At 42.8% G+C, this 24,579-nt stretch overlaps 1 long non-coding RNA gene across 1 annotated transcript; it reads left to right on the forward strand.

Moving 5' to 3' along the window:
- The first annotated feature begins 664 nt into the window (after window positions 1-664).
- LOC144259537 (uncharacterized) lies at window positions 665-3,547 on the forward strand. The gene is made up of 3 exons (XR_013344857.1): window positions 665-723; window positions 2,193-2,799; window positions 3,388-3,547. It is a non-coding gene; the product is annotated as an uncharacterized LOC144259537 (long non-coding RNA).
- Window positions 3,548-24,579: the final 21,032 nt, after the last annotated feature.

Here is a 24,579-nt window from a genome sequence, read left to right on the forward strand (position 1 = left end):
TAGTCCTCCTTTTCTTTTTGTGAATACAGACTAACATGGCTGCTACTCTGTAGCCTAAGAACAGGGTCTCAGACTGTCACAGTGAGAAAAGGCCTTGTACAGTCAGACAGTGATTTTGATTCTTTTCTTTTGTACCTCTATAACTAGCTAAGTGATAAGAATACACCTAAATTCTTAGAGTATAGACCTTTACAGACAGGACTGAATATCTATATCCTAACAAGCAGGTTTAAAACAAACATAAGGAAGATCTTCTTCACACAATAACATGTGGAATTCGTTGCCAGGAGATGTTGTGAAGGCCAAAAATATAACAGGATTCAAAAAAAGAATTAGATAAGTAAATGGAAGATAGGTCCATCAACAGCTATTAGCCAAGATGGTCAGGATGCAACCCTATGCTCTGGGTGTTCCTAAACCTCTGACTGCCAGGTGCTGGGACTGGATGACTGGGATGGATCACTCAATAATTGCTCTGTTCATTCCCCCGAAGTATCAAGCACTGGCCACGGTTGGAAGACAGGACACTGGAAGACAGGACACATTGGACTGATCCAGCATGGCCATTCTTATGTTCCTATGACTCCCATAGTTATTTGGCATGTCCACACCGGAGCTGAAATGTGTAATACCCTGCTAACTCTGATCGAAGTAGTGTAGTTATGGCAGTACCAGCAGTGAGATGAACTAGCCACTCAGGTACAATCCTGCACAGGACCCAAGGTATGTACTCAGGCAGCTAGCCCATCCCCTCATATGTGCTGCTAAAGCTACACTCTATTTTTAGCGTGCTAGCTCAATCAACACTAGCACAGGTATGTCTACCTGAGCTGGAAATTACATCTCCAGTTCCAGTGTAGATGTACCTATTGTTACCATACACTTATTACATTAGGATTTATAGTCACAGGATTTTTCCACAGAATCATGGGAGCCAATGGGGGAGATTTTCAGCTGTTGTATATCTGTGACTTTACTGCTTTGACGGAGCTACACCGATTTACACCTGCTAAGAACCTGGCCGAATAATATTATTAGCTGGTCACCCCACCCGCACCCCCATCTTCCCCCAAAGACCTGCAAGCTGTTGTCACCTACCAATGAGCCTTGAGTGGATGTTACTAAGCCTAAAATTGTTGGCACACAGCTTTTGAAAATCAGGCTATCGGGTGCATCCCCAAAGCTGTGCAGGTCCCTGTGGTCCTGGCTTGAATATGTGAATGGGCACAACTCGACCCAATTGTGTCTAAGGGCAACACTTCATGTACACTTTCTTTGCTATAGATCAGGTCTTACGTGGAACACCGTTGGGTGGAAAGGTTTCATAAATCAATGCCCCGATCCTGTATACGAAGCTACACAGGCATCCGTGTGCTTTGTGCTTGCAGCTTTCATTTTCAGCCTGGCCTCCAGTGCGAAGACACAGCAGGTCCAATACAGGTCAGACAACAACAAAGCAGAGCCTGGTATGGGCACATATAGTTGGAACTGTCTATACCAGACAGCAGAAGTACACAATATGCTTATGTTCAATTTGCGTCATTGTTGTGACTCCATGCCACTGAGGGTGTGCGTGTCGGCATTTAATAGGATCCACAATAAGTATGATTCATGTATAAAAAAATCAAAACCAGGGTGTCCTATTTGTATATGCTTTATTATAAATGAATAAGGCCTTGAAACTGTATAATGAGCATAGCTGTACAATATTTTGAAAAAATGACAATTCTTCCTTTATGAAATAATACTCTGTTTTATAAAAAAAGAGGTTAAAATGTGTTAATCTGTCCTTAGAAGGTAAAGCAAAAGCATAAGCACTCTTCTCAATTCATTCAGTTAACCTCCTTACATGACTCAGCCCTGGTCTACACTAGGACTTTAGGTCGAATTTAGCAGTGTTAAATCGATGTAAACCTGCACCCATCCACACGATGAAGCCCTTTATTTCGACTTAAAGGACTCTTAAAATCGATTTCCGTACTCCACCCCTGACAAGTGGATTAGCGCTTAAAACAGCCTTGCCAGGTCGAATTTGGGGTACTGTGGACACAATTTGATGGTATTGGCCTCTGGGAGCTATCCCAGAGTGCTCCATTGTGACCGCTCTGGACAGCACTCTCAACTCAGATGCACTGGCCAGGTAGACAGGAAAAGAACTGCGAACTTTTGAATCTCGTTTCCTGTTTGGCCAGAGTGGCAAGCTGCAGGTGACTATGCAGAGCTCATCAGCAGAGGTGACCATGATGGAGTCCCAGAATCGCAAAAGAGCTCCAGCATGGACTGAACGGGAGGTACAGGATCTGATCGCTGTATGGGGAGAGGAATCCGTGCTATCAGAACTCCGTTCCAGTTTTTGAAATGCCAAAACCTTTGTCAAAATCTCCCAGGGCATGAAGGACAGAGGCCATAACAGGGATCCGAAGCAGTGCCGCTTGAAACTTAAGGAGCTGAGGCAAGCCTACAAGAAAACCAGAGGGGTGAACGGCCGCTCCGGGTCTGAGCCCCAAACATGCCGCTTCTATGATGAGCTGCTTGCCATTTTAGGGGGTTCAGCCACCACTACCCCAGCCGTGTTGTTTGACTCCTTCAATGGAGATGGAGGCAACACGGAAGCAGGTTTTGGGGACGAAGAAAATGATGATGATGATGATGAGGTTGTAGATACCTCACAGCAAGCAAGTGGAGAAACCAGTTTTCCCGAAAGCCAGGAAATGTTTCTCACCCTGGACCTGGAGCCAGTACCCCCTGAACCCACCTAAGGCTGCCTCCTGGACCCAGCAGGCGGAGAAGGGAGCTCCGGTGAGTGTACCTTTTAAAATACTATACATGGTTTAAAAGCAAGCATGTGAAAGGATTAATTTGCCCTGGCATTCGCTGCTCTCCTGGATGTACTCCCAAAGCCTTTGCAAAAGGTTTCTGGGGAGGGCAGCCTTATTGCGTCCTTCATGGTAGGACACTTTACCACTCCAGGCCAGTAACATGTACTCGGGAATCATTGTACAACAAAGCATTGCAGTGTATGTTTGCTGGCATTCAAACAACATCTGTTCTTTATCTCTCTGTGTTATCCTCAGGAGAGTGAGATATCATTCATGTTCTCCTGGTTGAAATAGGGTGCTTTTCTTCAGGGGACATTCAGAGGAGCCCGTTCCTGCTGAGCTGTTTGCCTGCAGCTGAACAGAAATGTTCCCCGCTGTTAGCCACGGGGATGGGGGAGGGTTGAGGGGATAGCCACGCGGTGGGGGGAGGCAAAATGCGACCTTGTAATGAAAGCACATGTGCTATGTATGCAATGTTAACAGCAAGGTTTACCCTGAAAGAGTGTAGCCACTGTTTTATAAAATGTGTCTTTTTAAATACCGCTGTCCCTTTTTTTTCCTCCACCAGCTGCATGTGTTTCAATGATCACAGGATCTTCTCCTTCCCAGAGGCTAGTGAAGATTAGAAAGAAAAAAAAACACACTTGTGATGAAATGTTCTCTGAGCTCATGCTGTCCTCCCACACTGACAGAGCACAGACGAATGCGTGGAGGCAAATAATGTCAGAGAGGAGGAAAGCACAAAATGACCGGGAGGAGAGGTGGCGGGCTGAAGACAGGGCTGAAGTTCAAATGTGGAGGCAGCGTGATGAGAGGAAGCAGCATTCAGTGCTGAGGCTGCTGGAGGACCAAACCAGTATGCTCCAGTGTATGGTTGAGCTGCAGCAAAGGCAGCTGGAGCACAGACTGCCACTACAGTCCCTGTGTAACCAACCGCCCTCCTCCCCAAGTTCCATAGCCTCCACACCCAGACGCCCAAGAACGCGGTGGGGGGGCCACCAGCCAACCAGCCACTCCACCACAGAGGATTGCCCCAAAAAAAGAAGGCTGGCATTCAATAAATTTTAAAGTTGTAAACTTTTAAAGTGCTGTGTGGCATTTTCCTTCCCTCCTCCACAACCCCTCCTGGGCTACCTTGGTAGTCGTCCCCCTATTTGTGTGATGAATGAATAAAGAATGCATGAATGTGAAGCAACAATGACTTTATTGTCTCTGCAAGCAATGATTAAAGGGAGGAGGGGAGGGTGGTTAGCTTGCAGGGAAGTAGAGTGAACCAAGGGGCGGGGGGTTTCATCAAGGAGAAACAAAGAGAACTTTCACACCGTAGCCTGGCCAGTCAGGAAACTGGTTTTCAAAGCTTCTCTGATGTGTGCCGCGCCCTCCTGTGCTCTTCTAACCGCCCTGGTGTCTGGCTGCGTGTAACCAGCAGCCAGGCGATTTGCCTCAATCTCCCACCCCGCCATAAATGTCTCCCCCTTACTCTCAAAGATATTGTGGAGCACACAGCAAGCAGTAATAATAGTGGGAATATTGGTTTCGCTGAGGTCTAAGCAAGTCAGTAAACTGCGCCAGTGCACCTTTAAACGTCCAAATGCACATTCTACCACCATTCTGCACTTGCTCAGCCTGTAGTTGAACAGCTCCTGACTACTGTCCAAGCTGCCTGTGTATGGCTTCATGAGCCATGGCATTAAGGGGTAGGCTGGGTCCCCAAGGATACATATAGGCATTTCAACATCCCCAACAGTTATTTTCTGGTCTGGGAATAAAGTCCCTTCCTGCAGCTTTTGAAACAGACCAGAGTTCCTAAAGATGTGAGCGTCATGTGCCTTTCCCGGCCATCCCACGTTGATGTTGGTGAAACATCCCTTGTGATCCACCAGAGCTTGCAGCACTATTGAAAAGTACCCCTTGCGGTTTATGTACTCGCCGGCTTGTTGCTCCAGTGCTAAGATAGGGATATGTGTTCCGTCTAAGGCCCCACCACAGTTAGGGAATCCCATTGCAGCAAAGCCATCCACTATGACCTGCACATTTCCCAGGGTCACTACCCTTGATATCAGCAGATCTTTGATTGCGTGGGCTACTTGCATCACAGCAGCCCCAACAGTAGATTTGCCCACTCCAAATTGATTCCCAACTGACTGGTAGCTGTCTGGCGTTGCAAGCTTCCACAGGGCTATCGCCACTCACTTCTCAACTGTGAGGGCTGCTCTCATCTTGGTATTCATGCGCTTCAGGGCAGGGGAAAGCAAGTCACAAAGTTCCATGGAAGTGCTCTTACGCATGCAAAAGTTTCGCAGCCACTGGGAATCGTCCCAGACCTGCAACACTATGTGGTCCCACCAGTCTGTGCTTGTTTCCCGAGCCCAGAATCGGCATTCCACAGCATGAACCTGCCCCATTAGCACCAGGATGCATGCATTGGCAGGGCCCATGCTTTCAGAGAAATCTGTGTCCATGTCACTAACAAGGTCAGCTCTCAGACTGCTGCGCTGGGCATCACAACATGGGGAATAGATGGCCAGCCCTCTGTGGAGAAAGAGGTGGTTAGGGACTATTTAGAAAAGCTGGACGTGCACAAGTCCATGGGGCCGGACGAGTTGCATCCGAGAGTGCTAAAGGAACTGACAGCTGTGATTGCAGAGCCATTGGCCATTATCTTTGAAAACTCATGGCGAACGGGGGAAGTCCCGGATAACTGGAAAAAGGCTAATGTAGTGCCAATCTTTAAAAAAGGGAAGAAGGAGGATCCTGGGAACTACAGGCCAGTCAGCCTCACTTCAGTACCCGGAAAAATCATGGAGCAGGTCCTCAAAGAATCAATCCTGAAGCACTTACATGAGAGGAAAGTGATCAGGAACAGTCAGCATGGATTCACCAAGGGAAGGTCATGCCTGACTAATCTAATCGCCTTCTATGATGAGATTACTGGTTCTGTGGATGAAGGGAAAGCAGTGGATGTATTGTTTCTTGACTTTAGCAAAGCTTTTGACACGGTCTCCCACAGTATTCTTGTCAGCAAGTTAAAGAAGTATGGGCTGGATGAATGCACTATAAGGTGGGTAGAAAGTTAGCTAGATTGTCGGGCTCAACGGGTAGTGATCAATGGCTCCATGTCTAGTTGGCAGCCGGTGTCAAGTGGAGTGCCCCAGGGGTCAGTCCTGGGGCCGGTTTTGTTCAATATCTTCATAAATGATCTGGAGGATGGTGTGGATTGCACTCTCAGCAAATTTGCGGATGATACTAAACTGGGAGGAGTGGTAGATACGCTGGAGGGCAGGGATAGGATACAGAGAGACCTAGACAAATTGGAGGATTGGGCCAAAAGAAATCTGATGAGGTTCAATAAGGATAAGTGCAGAGTCCTGCACTTAGGATGGAAGAACCCAACGCACAGCTACAGACTAGGGACCGAATGGCTAGGCAGCAGTTCTGCGGAAAAGGACCTAGGGGTGACAGTGGACGAGAAGCTGGATATGAGTCAGCAGTGTGCCCTTGTTGCCAAGAAGGCCAATGGCATTTTGGGATGTATAAGTAGGGGCATAGCGAGCAGATCGAGGGACCCCTCTATTCAACATCGGTGAGGCCTCATCTGGAGTACTGTGTCCAGTTTTGGGCCCCACACTACAAGAAGGATGTGGATAAATTGGAGAGAGTCCAGCGAAGGGCAACAAAAATGATTAGGGGTCTGGAACACATGACTTATGAGGAGAGGCTGAGGGAACTGGGATTGTTTAGTCTGCAGAAGAGAAGAATGAGGGGGGATTTGATAGCTGCTTTCAACTACCTGAGAGGTGGTTCCAGAGAGGATGGTTCTAGACTATTCTCAGTGGTGGAAGAAGACAGGACAAGGAGTAATGGTCTCAAGTTGCAGTGGGGGAGGTTTAGGTTGGATATTAGGAAAAACTTTTTCACTAGGAGGGTGGTGAAACACTGGAATGCGTCGCCTAGGGAGGTGGTGGAATCTCCTTCCTTAGAAGTTTTTAAGGTCAGGCTTGACAAAGCCCTGGCTGGGATGATTTAATTGGGGATTGGTCCTGCTTTTGAGCAGGGGGTTGGACTAGATGACCTCCTGAGGTCCCTTCCAACCCTGATATTCTATGATTCTATGATTCTATTCCTGATTACTCACGTGACCGCGCTGACGTCGCCTCCTCACCCGGTATCGCTTTGCCAGGTTCCGGTGCTGCATATACTGCTGGATAATGCGTGTGGTGTTTAATGTGCTTCTAATTGCCAAAGTGAGCCGAGTGGCCTCCATGCTTGCCTTGGTATGGCGTCCGCACAGAAAAGAGGCGCAGAACGATTGTCTGCCGTTGCTCTGACGGAGGGAGGGGCGACTGACGACATGGCTTACAGGGTTGGCTTTAGGGAGCTAAAATCAACAAAGGGGGTGGCTTTACATCAAGGAGTATTTCAGGCAGGACTTCACGGAGGGTTCCAATAAGAAATGGTGCACCTAAGTTATTGTTCTTATTGGAACAAGGAGGTTAGTCTGGCCTCTGATTGATACATGGCTAGATTTACCTCGCTGCACCTTCTCTGTGAGTGACTGCGGTGTGACCTAGAGGAATGAGTCCCCTAGACGGGGGGTGGGGGGGAAGCAAATGAGTACAAAACAAATCTGGTCTATTTCTTGTTTTGATCCACTCCATCTATCTTTTACATCTTTGGCTGGCAGCAGACGGTGCAGAAGGACTGCATGCCATCCACATCTCATGGCTGCTCGGCAGAAGATGGTGCAATACGACTGCTAGCCATCCTCATCTCTTGCCTGCCCTGCAGAAGATGGTGCAATATGACTGCTATCCATCCTAATCTCTTGCTTGCCCGGCAGAAGATGGTACAATAGGACTGCTAGCAATCGATATCGCCTGCCTGCTCACCATAAGACGGTTCAATAGGACTGACTGCAGGACTAAAGAGAATGACCTGGTCAAGTCACTCCAAATTTAGTCCCTGCACGCATGTCTGCCCAGGCGCTTCTTGCCGACGTGGCCAGGAGCACGTCGGACATGACGATGACGGCTACCAGTCGTAGTGCACCGTCTGCTGCCACAAGGCAAGGGGTTGCTGCTGCTGTGTAGCAATGCAGTACCGCGTCTGCCAGTACCCAGGAGACATACGGTGATGGTTACCTGAGCGGGCTCCATGCTTGCCGTGGTATGTCGTCTGCACAGGTATCTCAGGAAAAAAGGCGCGAAACGATTGTCTGCCCTTGCTTTCACGGAGGGAGGGAGGGAATGGGGGCATGACGATATGCACCCAGAACCACCTGCAACAATGTTTTAGCCCCATCAGACATTGGGATCTCAACCCAGAATTCCAATGGGCAGTGGAGACTGCGGGAACTGTGGGATAGCTACCCACAGTGGAACACTCAGGAAGTCGACGCTTGCCTCGGTACTGTGGAAGCGCTCCGCCGAGTTAATGCACTTAATGCACTTAGAGCATTTTCTGTGGGGACACACACACTCGAATATATAAAACCGATTTCTAAAAAACCGACTTCTATAAATTCGACCTAATTCCATAGTGTAGACATACCCTAAGGGGGTATAAAATGGCCTTAGGGTAAATTAGAACCAAGCTCTCAATTCTAGCTCTAAGCTTCAGTTCCCTACCATTAAAATTGGAATAACACTTTCCTACCTCACAGGGGTGTTATTTAGGAGGATGAATTTAGGAATGTTTGTGAGGCATTTATAGAGGACTGTGTTAAGGTCCACATAAATAGATACATAAGAGGGCTTTGATTTTGTGTAGATAACGAACCTTTTAATGAATTATTTTCTGACATGGTTGGGTTCTTTTGAATGAAAAACAGATTAGGTAGTACTTACTTTTCCATTTGACTCAGGCAAAGTAATTTATCAAAATGTAGTCTTTGGTATCAAAGAGGAAAATGAGTTTTTAAAAAATGAAAACAACCACCTTATCAAGATTTGAACCTCTAACATGCCAGATTATAGTCTAGTAGCCTAGCCACTGAGCTACACAGAGTATTAAAAAAAAAAAGCTGACATCATATTTAGAATTGTTAAATTAGCCACCAGATGGAGTCACATGAATACAATACAAATGTCTGGCATTGGCACAGAAAAGATAATTAAATATTTTAGATACAAGGCTCAAAACAAAGCCTTCTATCCATCCATGGAAAATTCTATATGGATGCAACATTTGATGAAAATCAGACAAAGTATGTTTATAGTTACAAAAGTTGCTCAGTAAAAATGAGTAAAAAATACTGTTTCATATTTAACCTTCAGAATTTGTGTGTCAAATTTGTTCACTTTATAGGAAAAAATAACATAACAAGAGTTGTCTAATTCTAGCACTGCAAGCGTAACTTTAGATCAGAAAGTAAAGGATGAGTTTATCTGCATCAGGTGCTATCAACAACTACTATCAAACTGTATAAAAAACGTTTAAATCCAGAATTTACCTGCCAATTATTCTGATCATACATAAAGCAGACTATTTCTTATTGCTATAATGTCTCTGCCATGCTGACAGAAGAATAAGTTGGTTTGTATAATTAAACGGGGTGTAAGGAGTAGAAAATGAGGTAACTGCCATTTTTTACAGTTACTGTTTTGGCCATGCTACATTTAAACAGGTAATTGGCATATTTAAATAACACTAGGGCCCTTTATACTGCCAGAGAGGTATAAAGGAGCCTTACTATAAACTAGAATTCAGCCCAATGTGATTTGATTCTTCAACAAAAGGAAGAAGTCTGCTTGGCACTCTTTGGTTAGACTTGTCTCTACAAATCCTTAGAAGACAGGACAGCTCCAGCAATGTTTACACTGCTTCATAAAGCAGGGTCAAATATACTCTGTACCCTTGCCTGTCCCTTTGCTAATGAATATCAGCTATGTTGTAAATTGCAACACTTTGCCTTTCATAAACCTGAGACATGCATTGAGAGGGATGAAGGCCATTCCACTGAAGATTAATTTATGATGACGCATGTGGACATTTCTATTCATGAGTTCAAGTTTTACACTTTGAAACTTGTAGATGAACAGATATTTGAGTGATCATTTTACTTTGCAGCTGGTCAAAAATATTTTGACTTAAGTTTACTCTCTGAAAATGCAGTTTTATCGAAATCACAACATTTTGATTCAACATTTTGATTTTGACAAAAATGTAGGCAGAAAAAAGTCAAAATGAACCATTTCTGCTTTCTTGTTTCAATGTCAAAATATTTTGATTTAATTTAGCATTTTGATTAATTTAGATTTGATGTTTATATTAGATTAAAATATTAACTTTAATATATATATTATATAACATACATTATATTTATTATATTTTATATTGTTTCAACATTATCAAAACAAAATGATTCAACAGCTCTGAACTAGCAAAATGTTTCAACAGTTCTGAATCAAGATGTTTTGGAATTTTTGATTCAGAGGAAGTTTCAAAAATTTGGATATTTTTGTTCCTGTTTGGAATGAATACAATTTTCAAAAATGAAATTCCAGTTTTCTGACCAGTTCTATCTCCTTTTTGGGGACTATCACTAACATTTAATTGCAAGCCGGGGGCTGATGCATAAGACTAACAGACAGTCCATAATCAATTGCTTATTGTTCTGTTAGCTCCATAATATTGAATTAGTTTAAATAATAATAATTAATAATAACATCACAATCATTATCTTACACTTTCTTCTTTCAAAACTATGAAGTGTCACGAAAGAGACAAAGTAAGAAAATGCATTACTGTGTGAGATATCTGGACAATCCTCATTCTTTTACCTCTGTTTTTATTATCAGCAGGCCTGATTCTGCAAAACCCTTAGTTCTGTGAATATTGTTTACACATGTAAGTAGCCTCATTTATTTCATCTTGTGTGTGTGTATTTAGAAATGACAGAAGAAACTTTGCATACTAAACCTTGTTGTTTCACTTAGATAAGAAACGTACAGATTGACCACAATGCACCTTTAACCATGAGGGAATTTGACTGGCTAGCTGAATGAAGGGAACAGTGTTTTATGGCTGGGGGGTGGTGTGGGGGAGAGGTCATACTGCTGCAAAAGGGGACAAGGGCGACACTGACTCATCCCCTGGGATCTGGATGGGAGGAAGGGTTTAAAAGGGGCAGCCCTGTGCGTGAAGCCCCCTTTTATATGGAGCAGACTGAGGCAGCACCCATCATCCCTCCCCTTCAGATGGTGAAATACCAGGTTTGGTCAAGACTAGGTGGGTCATTGCACTGGCCGCCCTTTTTTCAGCGGGACTGGGAAGGAATTTTTCCCTTACTACCAGATTGGCCTCGGTGCAGATGGGGTTTCCTCTCCTTCCCTGTAGCGGGTTCAGGAAGGGCTTTGTTCATGTGTGGCAGGAAGGGTGGCAGGCCATATGTCGCAACTCATTATATAAGTGTAGGGTGGATGTCCAGTGTAGGTACTCCATAGGAAAGATATACAGTGACTGGATAAACAGCTTGGAAAAGGACGTAAAAGGGTGTTGGTTAAAGGAACGAAGGGGGTAGGGGTGGGGACTCCTATCATTAGTCCACCAGGGAGCCAACCCACCATTATTATAGGCTCACCTTAACCCTCCTATGGGTGTGTGTGGATGCTAAGGTCCAAGCAATGGATTTGCTGGAGGGACCCGGATGGAAAAAGAGGTGGAGCTGGTGGAAGCCTCCCAGGTAATTATGGAATAAACAGGGAGTTACCTGCACAGTACACTTTTATCTGCTGGGTAGTCCCAGACGTCTAATAATAAAGTTGTGGCCTGATTAAAACCATATCAAATGTCTCCTGTCCTCCTTTCAGTACAGCTGGACAATAGATTTTTGGTGCGTTTTCTTTTAATGTAGTAAGGAAAACAGTATGGGAGACAGGCTATCACCAGAGCTGATTAAAGAAACCTCAGATGTCGGGAATCCATAGTTCTGTTAAGAAAAGACAAATATTAAGTAGCCTTTGAGTAGCATTGGGATGTGGCATTTTTACAAGGAACTCATTTGGATGAAAATGAAACACCAATACGCAGAAGAGACTGAGAAGAAGGCAGCTATTAAGCTTTCAGATAATTTGAAAAGCCAGTGACGTGTTATTCTTATCGACAAAAAAAGTATCCTTCAGTATAACCAAATCTTAGCAGAATAGGGAGGGTAGATATATTTTGATAGCACTGTCTTCTCAGTCCTTCTCCCATTATTTTAAATAGCATTGATCATTTCTAGGGCCTCTTTTCTAATCTCATTGGAAATTTAACTGAGATTCTAACAGCAGAAAAAAGATATACAAGTGTTCATAGGAGGAGATAAGAACCCAGTAATAGATCGGCTAGTGAACAATTCCTGCATACTGAGTATTTCCCACGGGTGTGGGGTGAACAATAATACGTTAAATATTTCATGGAAGAAAGACCTTCACAATATTTAAAAACATTCCCACGTGGAAGAATAGAAGTTTCACAACTGCCTGGATCATCCCCTCCTGCAGTAAAACCCACATTAGGGAGCTCTGGAGGAAGAAATCTCCATAAGAATGCCCTCAAAGAGCTCCTCACCTATTTTTCCATTGAGGGCTAGGTGTCACACAGCTCTGGAGTAGGCCATTGGACCCATCTCCAGATCTGGCAGATCTATAGGCTCTCATGGCCATTTATGCGGAGGATCTAGCCTCCTTCAGCAACTTGGGAGTTTAGGTTTACAGGGACTCCTGGCCACAACTGCTCAGGGTTTCCAGGAGGCAGGCTGGAGCATGGCATTAGACTTCAGAGTGGGGCTACTTTGATAGAGGGATGTGGAATCTGTGGCAGAGAGGACCTAGAAGGTAGGCTCAGCAATCTGTACTAGACACTGTAGGAGCAGCCTTACTGTGCAGTATGGCAAAAGAGATTGGCAGACAAGATGGAGATACACGTAATGCAGTTCACATATCTAACAAGCACTGTGCATCTCAGCATCCTCCACTACATCAACCTAAGTCATATGGAACTATACCACATATAGCCAGCTACACAGGATGCCCTGTAGAAAAACGCCCCTTGTTATCAGTGTGGAAAGGCAAGTCTTGTGGCTAGAGCCTAGAAAGCATCACCATTATCATTCCTGAAATCAGATACATGAAATCCTTGGCTCTGATACTCACTTGTGCTGATGTAAATTAGGAGCCATTGCACTGAAGTCAGTGGAGCTACACTGGTGTGAACCCTATGTAAGTGCGTGGAGAATCAGGCCCATTGTCCATATTGTTACTGTCCTGAGAGTAGATAATTGCAGATCACCTCACCCTCTTTATAAACTCATTTGCTCAGTTGACATTTGGATCCCGGGAGGAAAGCTGCCATCTAGATATGGGCTCAGCTGTTTTAATTCTCCCTGTATCTACTTACTTGCAATGATTTCAAAGGGCACCGTTTTGTGAACCTAAACTATAAGTGGTGATTTAACTGAAGAATACAGTCCCTGTGCCTGCTTACCTCAGTGAACTGATGATACTTGAAATGTGTCAGCTTTGAGTGCTCTATACTGGCACCTTAATGCAGAGAATGAATCCGTTTACTGCTGTGAGCCTACCAAGTTGTCAATGGCTGTATCTCTTCCCTACCTGCCCAGAATGACTCTACTTGGTTCATCCTATCTCCACTGTGACAGATTGCACTATCTGATGCACTGGGCTGTGAGACTGGATTTGTGCTCAAAAGGAAACTTGGCCCCCATACAGTGGAAATTTACACATTTGACTTTGCCTGCGAAGAAGGTCTTGACCCAGGAGCTATAAAGCAAGATAAAAATAAATGCCACACAGATGCATGCTATAATGCCACGTATCCAGAATTCCAGTGTGGTTTGCTGGTAAGAGTTTGTAAACCTGAATTTGTATAAAAAAAATAAGAAAAGGGCAATCTAAGGCTAGTGACCCACCATCCTCAAATTGCAGAACCCAAAAAACATCTACAGATGTCACCCGATGGGAAGATTAGAGTGCTAGAATTCTTGCACCCACATATCAGGAACCAAGGGCAAGAAGGGGTAGGAGCTGAGGAGACCAGTAAGAGGAGCACAAATTCTACATGCCATGGAGCCCATCTCCATAGGGGCTCCTGGCACACTTATGGGCAAGGGAGAAACCACAAGTGAGCGGATCTACTTCTAAGTGAATCATTTTGACGTTTCTCCTTCCCCCACCCCAGCGAAGGAGAATGCTAGGGCTTTTTAGTGGGAGTAGCAGCTACAGGGCAGCCTCTTAAGGGATTCTTCCCTCATCCCCTAGCAGTTCTCCATGGTCCAGCTGAATTTCTCAGGCTATGTGCACAGATGATTTTGGCCTTAGAAAGAGAGAGAAAGAAGTAAGATTATGCAGCCATAATAGTAACACCATAACACTACTGAAGGCCGTAAAACCGTTTCCATACTAATCCAGATTATGACTCCTCTAACTTTTTGTATATTTACTTCTTTTAGCCTGAATGTACTTAGTGCAAGCCAAGTGAATTTGCTATAATGGATACTAAGAGTGAATATCAGAGGGGTAGCCATTTTAGTCTGTATCCACAAAAGAACAAGGAGTCCGGTGGCACCTTAAAGACTAACAGATTTATTTGGGCATAAACTTTTGTGGGTAAAAAACCCACACGTCTGCCAATGGCACTCACGCTCCAAATCACTTAGATTCATACATCTAAGAAGTGCTGTTCTGGATGTGGATGTGAGATGCAGATAGTCAGCAACACAGCATGATGCTCTTGCTATATTCTAATTTCAATATTTAATAACAGATGCCCACATAACAAACAACTTCCCACCGCCAAGATTATATTTGGCATCTTTTACCTGTAATTGGAAATGGAAGTCAATGCAGATAGGCATGAAAACTGACCTACTTTCTGACCTGCAGAAGTGGTTCTTCTAGATTTGGAATGTTATGTGTTGGTAGAGCATTGGGGGTAAGACACCCTACATACCTATTTTGTGGATAATCAGAAGACATAAGGCCAACATTTTAAAATCTGGGTGTCTAAACTTAGGCTTCTCAATAAAAGCAGCCTGATTTTCAGAGCATGTGTAGCTCTCCCCAAAATCAATTTATCATTTAAAAAGCAGTCCGTGGGAGCTCCATGTGCTCAGCACCTCTAAAAAATAGGTCACTTGTATTTAGAAGCATTACTTGAGGCAACCAGCTTGGAAAATTTTGGCCTAAATGTCCAGCCTGCCAGTTTGATGTTTTATTAGGGACATGAAATCAACTCCAGTGTTTTTTAAATTCTCGAAGGAACTTCTCTCTTAGTCTGTGAGAAGCTGCCACACTGTCAGAATAGGGAGAATGGTTCAGTGTTTAGAATACCTACCCTGAGATTTGGGAGACCAACATTCAGTTCCTTGCTCCATCATAGACTTCCTGTGTGACTTTGGACAAGTCACCTAATCTTTCTGTGCCTTAGTTCTCTATCTCTTGGTGTCTTCATATCACAACTGGATGCCCTTATGGAGGATATGCTTTAGTCAAACAAATTATTGGGCTAAATACAAGTTTAATTGGGTGAAATTTAATGGCCTATGATATACATCATATACAAAGGAGTACAAACGAATAGCACAGGCATGTGTTGAGAACATCAGAAAGGCTAAGGAACAAAATGAATTAAACCTAGCAAGGGACCAAAAAGGCAATAAGAAGAGGTTCTTTAAATACATTAAGAAAAGGAGGAAGATGAAGGAAAGTGCAGGTCCTTTACTTAGTGGGGAAGGAGAGCTAATAACTGATGACATCAAGAAGGCAGAGGTGTTTAATGCCTATTTTGCTTCAGTCCTCAGAAAAAAGGGTAATGGTGAACAGATACTCAAACAATTAATATTGGGGAATTAAAAGGGGGAAGGAAAGCAAGCCAAAACTGGGACAGAACAGGTTAAAGAATCTTTAGATAAGTTAGATGTATTCAAGTTGGGAGGGCCTGATGAAATTCATCCTAGGGTACTTAAGAAACTAGCTGAAGCAATCTCAGACCCATTAGCAAGTATCTCTGAGAACTCATGGGAGACGGGTGAGGTCCCCAGGGGAATGGAGAAGGGCAAACATAGTGTCATTTTTTTGAAAGGAAATAAAGAGGATACCTAGTTACCTAGAAAGATACTGTAACAAAGGACTAAACAATCCATTTGTAAGCACCTACAGAATAATAGAATTATAAGGAAGAGCCAGCATGGATTTGCCAAGAACAAAGCATGGCAAATCAACTTAATTTCCTTCTTTGACAGGGTTTCTGGCCTAGTGGATGGGGGGAAGCAACAGTCATGCAATATCTTGATTTTAATAAGGCTTTTGACACAGTCCCACATGACATTCTCATAAGCAAATTAGGAAGTGAGGTCTAGATGAAATTACTATAAAGTGGGTGCACTTACAAACCTCCAGTGCAGGTGAATCCATAATCTCCCTGGGAAGCCTGTTTCAGAGCTAAATTACCCTTATTTGACAGGATTAGAAGTCAGAATGACCTTGACGAATTGGAGGATTGATCTGAAATCAAAAAGATGACATTCAATATAGACAAGTGCAAAGTTCTTCATTTAGGAAGGAAAAATCAAATGCACAGCTACAAAATGGGGAATAACTGGCTAGATGGTAGTGCTGCTGTGAAGGGTCTGGTATTACAGTGAATTACAAACTGAATATGAGTCAGCAATGTGATGCAGTTGTATAGAAGGCTAATATCATCCCAGGGTGTATTTACAAGAATGCTGTACATAAAACATAGGAGGCAACTGTCGTGCTCTACTCAGCACTGGTGAGGCCTCAGCTGGAGTACTGTGTCCAGTTCTGGGTGCCACACTCTAGGACAGATGTGAACAAATTGGAGAGAGTCCAGAGGAGAGCTGCAAAAATGATAAAAGGTTCAGAAAACCTGACCTATGAGGAAAGCTAACAAAAACTGGGTATGCTTAGTCTTGAGAAAAGAAAGCTGAGGGATGATCTGATAACAGTCATCAAATACATTAAAGGCTGTTATAAGAAGGACTGTGATCAATTGTTCTCCATGTTCACTGAAGGTAGGACAAGAAGTAATGGGCGTAATCTGCAGCAAGGGTGGTTTAGGTTAGATATGAGGAAAAATATCTAACTGTAAGGGTAATTAAGCTCTGAAATAGGCTTCCAAGGGAGGTTGTGGATTCCCCTGCATTGGAGGTTTGTAAGAACAGGTTGAACAAACACCTGTCAGGGATGGCCTCGGTTTACTTGATCCTGCCTCAGTGCAGGAGGCTGGACTTGATGATTTCAGGAGGTCCCTTCTAACCCTACATTTCTATGATTCTATACAGGAGATCAGGCTAGATGATCTAATGGTGTCTTCTGGTTTTAAACTCTATGAATCTGTGAAATGGGGATAAGAGTATTTCCTGGTCCCTACCTCACAAGGGTATTGTGATGTGCTTTGATACTACAGTACTGAGGGCCATATAAGTACCATAGATGGAAAAAGGGGGATTGGCTAAGCTTCTGATGCAAGACAAAAGAGATGAAATTCAAAAATAGAAATCTATTTATGATAATCCATTTGGAGAGCAACATAACAGTGCCTAGAAGGATAAAACTGTGTCACAACAGCTTAGCCAATCATTGTTCAATAAAACACCTTGATTTTGAATACATATAAATGAATACGTACAAATGTAACAACATACCTAGGTATGGTTAAGAAGACTGCCATTGAAAATGCCAATAGATACAAGAGAGAAATCCTGGCCTCATAGAAGTCACTAGCAAAACTTCCAATGACTTCAACGGGGCCAGGATTTTACTCAGAATGTTTTAAATCTTTCCTGAGCGCTTAGTTTATAGCTTAGATAACAAGGGCAGTGTAGCAGACAGAGATAATAACACTGAAAGGTTTTTTCATTAGCTTGTATCTATGACCAACAAAAACTGAACCTGGAGACCTGAAGTTACCTTTACTGAAATGTGTAAAACACATCAACTCCTCAAACAGAGATAAAGCCCCCAGCCTGAGGCTTTTAGTGGAAACTTACAATCCAGTTCACAGTTTACTTTTCCTTATGTTATATAAGGTATCCCAGAGAGATTACAAAATAGGTTAAAACCTGTGCTTGTAACTGTGCTTTGAGCATGATTACTCAACAATGAAACCAAGTGTTTCCTGAATGAGTGCAAAAGGGTGGCAGAACTGAGTCTATTATTACTATATTCATGACCAATAGGCTGATATATATTTTGTTTTGGATTAGAAAAAAGAGAACAAGCTAAAATTATCACACTCTCATGTTTTTAAGTCTATTATGTACATAATAGAAGCACTGCTGTGACTTATCACTTAGTGGGAATTTGATTCCTTATTTTTAGAACTAAGAATAAACATTCATTTTAGATCTAGGTTACAACATAACTAGACTTGGAAATTCAGACAAATCTGTGATATTTTTTATCTGTTTACCTTGTTAGCAACTACACTGGGCACAAGCCAATTTTCATTCCCACAAATTTTGTCTCATGATCTGGACAATTCTTAGACCTTTCTTGTTTAGAGCTGATTTTAGTTGAAGGAGTCAAGAATATTGAGCGCCATCCAAGAAGTACTTAGCACTTTTGAGGATCAGGTCCCAGCTTTAGAGTAGTCTCACACATCCAGCCTTAGAATTTGTGTGTGTGTGTGTGTGGGGTGTGGGTGTTAATAGTTTTCAAGTGATACATCTTTCTGTCTCCTTTTTAGTTTTAAAAATAAGTGAAATAAGTTAGGCTTATTCCTTCTTGTTTGCAGTACAGTTGCTTAAATATTCTCCTTAAAAATTCAACCATATTCCATATTTTCTATATGAAAGTTATGGCACACAGATAAAGAAGCATAATCAAACTTGTGTGGGATAAAGTGAAGTGTGTAACTTCTGTGCCATATATTTAACTGTTCAAATCAACTTATATTGAAGATGTCTCTTCGTCTTAAATATGACATATATACCATAAACCAATTCAATATGTGCAAGATCTGAAAATTACAGTCAGTTTGGGAAGTAGATCTTTTCATTTTTCTGAGAATATCATATTCTAATGGAAGATAAGTTTTTGTTATGATCCATAGTAACCTAATTCTGTGGGTTGCCTGACTCTGGGCTAGACTGAGAATTTATATTTTCCTCTGCAAAAAAGGGGCATGCAGCTAAGCCTGGCTCCCCAGGAGCAGCCCAGCAAATAAAATTTCCCTCAGTTATATTACTTCCCTGACCCCTCCCTTGCTACAGTGGGGAGTGATCTAGTCCACCCATTACCAGGTTCAGTTTACTTCCCGCAAGGCTCTGCCCACCCCCCGCATCCATCTGCACAGGAGGAAGCAGCAGGTGTGCTCACACAGCTCTCACAATTGTAGTTCAAATGTGGGAAGGCTGTACAGTGGAGTTGGAGGGGGCATCTCACTCCTCTTTGTACCCCTGCTTGTCTGTGTTAGGACCATCCACAATCTGCCTCTTTTCTAGGAACCAATGGATAATGAATGGTGCTCTAGAGGGAAAAAATGCAAAGATATGTTGGTCATGACTCATTTTCCTTGCATCATCCTCAGAATAAAAGCTACCTACTTGATTCTGGATGAATGTTGTAAGGGCAAGTTTCACAGACATATATGAGTGCTGGAAGGGAGTTATCAGGTATTTACAATCATGCAGTATAGAGATATAGTTAAAAGCTACCTGCTGTACTGTATCTGAAATCAATAGGACTATTTTCAGTGTCCCTTCTTGCCTTTTTCCATGTTTGTATAGGAGCATTAATAGATGCTAGTACTACCATTCTGCAACTCTGACCAGTGCTGCACCCTATGGAAAAGTCCTATAGAATTAAATAGACAACGATCAACTTTACAGACATTTTTAACCAACCTGTGGAATTCTAGAGTGGGGTTATAATTCTCTATTTAATAGTAAAGGATTTTAGAATAATGGCTATAGAACCCTATTTATCTTTTATGTAACCTCTATTGGTTTCATTCCTATAAAAATCCTATAGGACTTGACAATCCTTCTCAATGTCAGAAAGATCACAGACACAGCGAATGGGACAAACCTCATAATACTGTAGTAATAATAGTGTTGAATTAAATATTTGCACTGCAGTATCACCTAGATGCCTCAGTCAGGATTGAGGTCCCATTTAGACTGGTAATGTTCAAACATAAAGAAATTCATGGGGAGAAATAATGGTCAGATTGAAGTCAATGGCAAAATTCCCATTGTCATTGACTTCAATAGCACTGGGATTTTACCTGTGACCTCAGTCACAAAGGTTTATAATCTGATTTAATTTACAATCTAATCTTTACATCTATGCAGAGCCCCACGGTAGCACATAGGTATTCCCAGAGAGATTAAATGCAGGATCGGGGCCTAAGACAAGACCCAACAAGTTCATAAAAGCACCCGGTTCATAAAAGCACTTAAACACATGCTTAAATCCACCTGTCTTTAAGACAGCACATAAGTATTTGGTTAACTTTAAGCCTGTGCTGAAATCTCATTCAGTTCAATTTACCATACGCCTAAGTGCCATCCTGCAAGGGGATACTTTCCTGTATCGGAGCTTGCAGGAGGAACTATGTGAGAGGAGATTGAGAGATCCAGCCACAGGAATATGTGGCTATCAAAAATGTAATTTAATTTAATTTTAATGTTCAGTTATAAACAAGCAAATAAATTAACTAGATAGCTGCAATCTCCACTGGCCCTCTGCATATCCAGTATCACATACAGTGATGATCTTGCTCTTATTAAAAAAACTCATCTTGCTAACAGAAATAATAATACTGAGCACTTACGTATCACTTTTAATCCTTACAGCACTTTCATTCACATTAACTCATTAATTAAATTAATTAAAAATAAATGTACTCTTTGAAAATATAATGAAATGTAGCCCTTATCATTTTGGCATAATATATTTTATAACTTGAGTTTTATAGCTTGTTAAAATTGGTCAGTGGAGAGAGCAGTTAGATTATTCCCATGATGCCAATATTAGTTGCTTCATAGTTAAAGTTGAAGCCAGCTCTCCACTGTAAGCCTGATTTTCATTTACCCCATGCCTCATTTCTCTAAAAAAGAAACTGATTTTTCTAAAATTTTGCATCTCTTCCTAGAGAACAGTTTTCCTGGGAAGTTTGGTAAAAATGAGAAAAATCATTGTAAAAAGTGCCAGAATGAATCATGGCTCCATGGAAGTCAAGGGGAGTTTTGCTGCTGACTGCAGTGAAGCCAGGATTTCATCCCTGGTGCTGACAAATGTAGTTGTCGTTTACTTTTTCAGCTGATTGTAATGGTGTTTTGTTTTACCATATCTGTGAACTGGCGTGGCCTGTGGCCTCCAATTATTTTTGTAGGCCTTTCTGAGAAGAGCCGATTAATATTTCGGGAAGGCTAATGGGGATGGTGCTGAGTAAAATAATCTCAAGATTTTTTTCTGAGAGTATAAAGAGCAATGTTAACTGCAGAAACATTTATAAATAAAAGCTGACCTTCTGACTCCAGTTACTGGGCTTAGGCAGAGCTTGGGAGTTAGCGGGAAGGTAGAAGATCAGGGGAAAATGTGGAGAGGCAGGAGCCTTGGAAGGAGTTTGGAAAGGGGGCTCAGAAGGATATGGACTGTGTATAGAGATCTTGGAGCACATGAGGGGTGGCACGAAGCCATGCTACCTAGTTTTGGCATGGGAGAGGAACACATGGACTGGTGGCTGGAAATTGGTGGGGCATGGAGGGAGGGATCAAAAATCACATGGGCATTTTGGTGTCTAAAACTGGGCTCCCACACAGTGGGACATCCAGAATTAGAGGCTGCTTTTGAAAACATTGCTGCATTGTAGTTTCTTTCTCCATTTATTACAGATTTTTGAATCTGATCCTACCTAGAGGCAGGTAGTTCAAAATAACTTTACTCCAGGCTGCTTAGATTTCATACCATATGTTCTGTTTGGGAAAGCAGCAGCCAATTCTTTGTGCTGTTTTTGTTACTCCAAAAATATTTTGTACAATGGTGATGTTTTTAGTAATTATTTTAATTGCTTTATATCCACTGAGATCACATTTATCATGTTGATTGTGCTTGTGTGTTTGCCTAACTGTAAGTACTGCTTTCAGAGCTCTGTTGTAATTTAACATTAATTAATGTCCACTTATGAAAAGTCACGGTTTCAATGCAAGAATTGTAAGGCTTCTGCTGTGTATGGGATTGAGGTGAATCTTTCTGTAGCTAACACAATTTGCCTCTCTTCTTTCAAGCTAAGTCAACACCTGCACGAACACTGCCTTTGACCAATTACTGCAGTGGTGACCTTTCTCTGTGATGACAAAAGAGGAGAAATGCTACTGAGTAACTGAATGAGACTGGATAAGCAGGTATCCATTGGTAAAAATTTAAGAAACAGCTCTACATATTAGAGGCCAGATTCATTTCATAGGCTCCAGCAGTTCTATCTGTGGGCCCTTGACGCTGGGAAGTCCTCTACAAAGGAGGTGCATAGCCCAAGTTCCTGGCAGCTCCCATGCTCTGCTCTGCCTGGGGTCCAGAAATGGCTAGTGCAGCCGAAATGGCTAGTGCAGAATGGCGAGTGCAGCTTCATTCCAGTGGGTGCTACTCACCCAGGATGGGAGATGTACTGATTCATTGGCAGGACTCCTACAGAACTTGAGGCAGATTCTGAAGCTATTCTCCCCCGGGGAACCCCATTGAGTAGTGATGGAACTGCTGCTGCCTCCCTTCTCCAGGATGAGTCATTCCCCACCAAGTACAGCTGCTCACAGGGGGATGCAATTTGCACGCACACTGCACCCAAGGGGGTGAATCTGCCCCAATTAAGCAAAACAGACTGCTTAACAAAGTAACCATGTTTCCCTTCTGTCATTCTGCTATTCTGTGCAGTGCATATACATTTAATTGCTTTATTTTAACAAGGGGACCTGACTTCAGTCTAGCTTTTTGCCAGTTTGATATAGGCTTTTAGATTAAGTGCTAATTTCTAAGATAACATTTTCTTGTTAATTTCTGGGAAAGGTAGCAGTTTTGAGAATGTCTCATGCTAAATCCCTTTGCCTGTGCCTCTCAGTTAATCGAAAATTTTTTGTCATACTTGAACGTATGCTATAATAATTTCTGACAAAATGAGTGCGTTTTAGCCAGGGCAACTTGGAATGCTGACACTACTAAACATTTAAAGGAAAATGTCAGTGATGTGTTAGAATCCTAGGGAACTAAATAAATATCTGCCAAATAAGAATATGTATATTAAAAAGGAACTTCCAAAAGAGACTTATAGAAAGGGCTTTTATTCAGAGAACGGGGCTAGTGTCTCTCACAGACTGGAGACCTCTGTCTCATTGATGCCGAATTGTATTTTACAGCAGAATGCCGAGCTTCATGAAAGAGATTAAGACTGAAAAAATGCAAATCCTATTAGAGGATTTTGGAGAAATCAAAGGTGTTTTAAGGTCAATTCTGTCAATTAAAAAGCTTTTAGATAATGCAACGAAGTGTTTATCAAGCTGTTAAATTAACCAAAACAATTAAAATATAATAGTAGAATTGTCTTTAGGACAGCTTCTCAATGGCTTTTAATAGGACATGAATTTTCATAGTCTTCATTTGCTTTATGAGGCTGTCAAACTGGAAGACTCCTGATTGATTAACTGCTCTTTCATTATAATCCAGACACTTTTTTTATGATTGGAGTCTCTTTATTTTGTGAGTAAGGACTTGCTCACATGAGTAAGGATGGAAGAAACATCATAGAGTGGCCACCTATGTTTCAAGGATATGATGGACAAGAAAATCTATGTTTCAAAGAAATCTATGACCCGTATTATACAGGAATTCAAACTAGATGATCACAATGACCTCCAGCTCTTAAAATCTATGAACCTATGAACTCACTCTATGGGCATGGCTACACCTGCAGATGTAGAGCGCCAGGATTTAAACCAGCCCTCAGAGACCGCAGCAGGGAAAGCGCTGCTGTGTGTTCACACAGTCAGCTGCAAGCGCAGTGGCGTGGCCACATTAGCAGCTCTTGCAACACCAGAGAGAGCAGTGCATTTTGGTATCTATCCCAGCGTTCAAGTGGCTGCAGCGTGCTTTTCAAATGGGGGAGGGGGTGGAGTGTGACAGGAAGTGTGTTGTGTGTATGTGGGGGAAGAGACTGTGTTTTGGGGCGCACAGAGTGTGTCAGCATGCTGACTTGTAAGTTCAAACAGTGGCGGGGGGAAAGGGGGAAACCCCGACATCAGCCCCCACCCCTGCTTCTCTCTCTCACACACACAAACGCACAAATGCCTGCCTCTGCAGCAGGAGCATTTCACAGTAATGGTTCGCTTTGTGTCCCGGAGCATTTAAGCATGCCAGCTGTCAGAAATGGAGCTTTGAAAGGGGATATCTGCTTGCCTACAGCCAAGTTCAAAACAATGACCAGAGTGGCCACTTGACTTCAAGGGATTATGGGATGTTTCCAAAGGCCAATCACAGCGCAGTAATGCAACATGTCATCCACAGTGACACCCTGGCATTTCAGCCAGGGTGCTGCAAGCTCTATGCTTCTCGTGGAGGTGGATTACCAGGAGCACTCCAGCTGCAGAGTCCAGGTGCTCTAAGTGCCTTGCCAGTGTGAACACCTCAGGAGTTAGGGTGCCCGGGGCTGATTTAATGTGCTCTAACTTGCAAGTGTGGCCAAGGCCTATGGAAGACACAGAGGACAGCTTTGTTTGATTTGTAATACAGGGCATGATCCTTTG

Source organism: Eretmochelys imbricata, chromosome 1 (assembly GCF_965152235.1).
Source record: "Eretmochelys imbricata isolate rEreImb1 chromosome 1, rEreImb1.hap1, whole genome shotgun sequence".
Lineage (NCBI taxonomy): Eukaryota > Metazoa > Chordata > Testudines > Cheloniidae > Eretmochelys > Eretmochelys imbricata.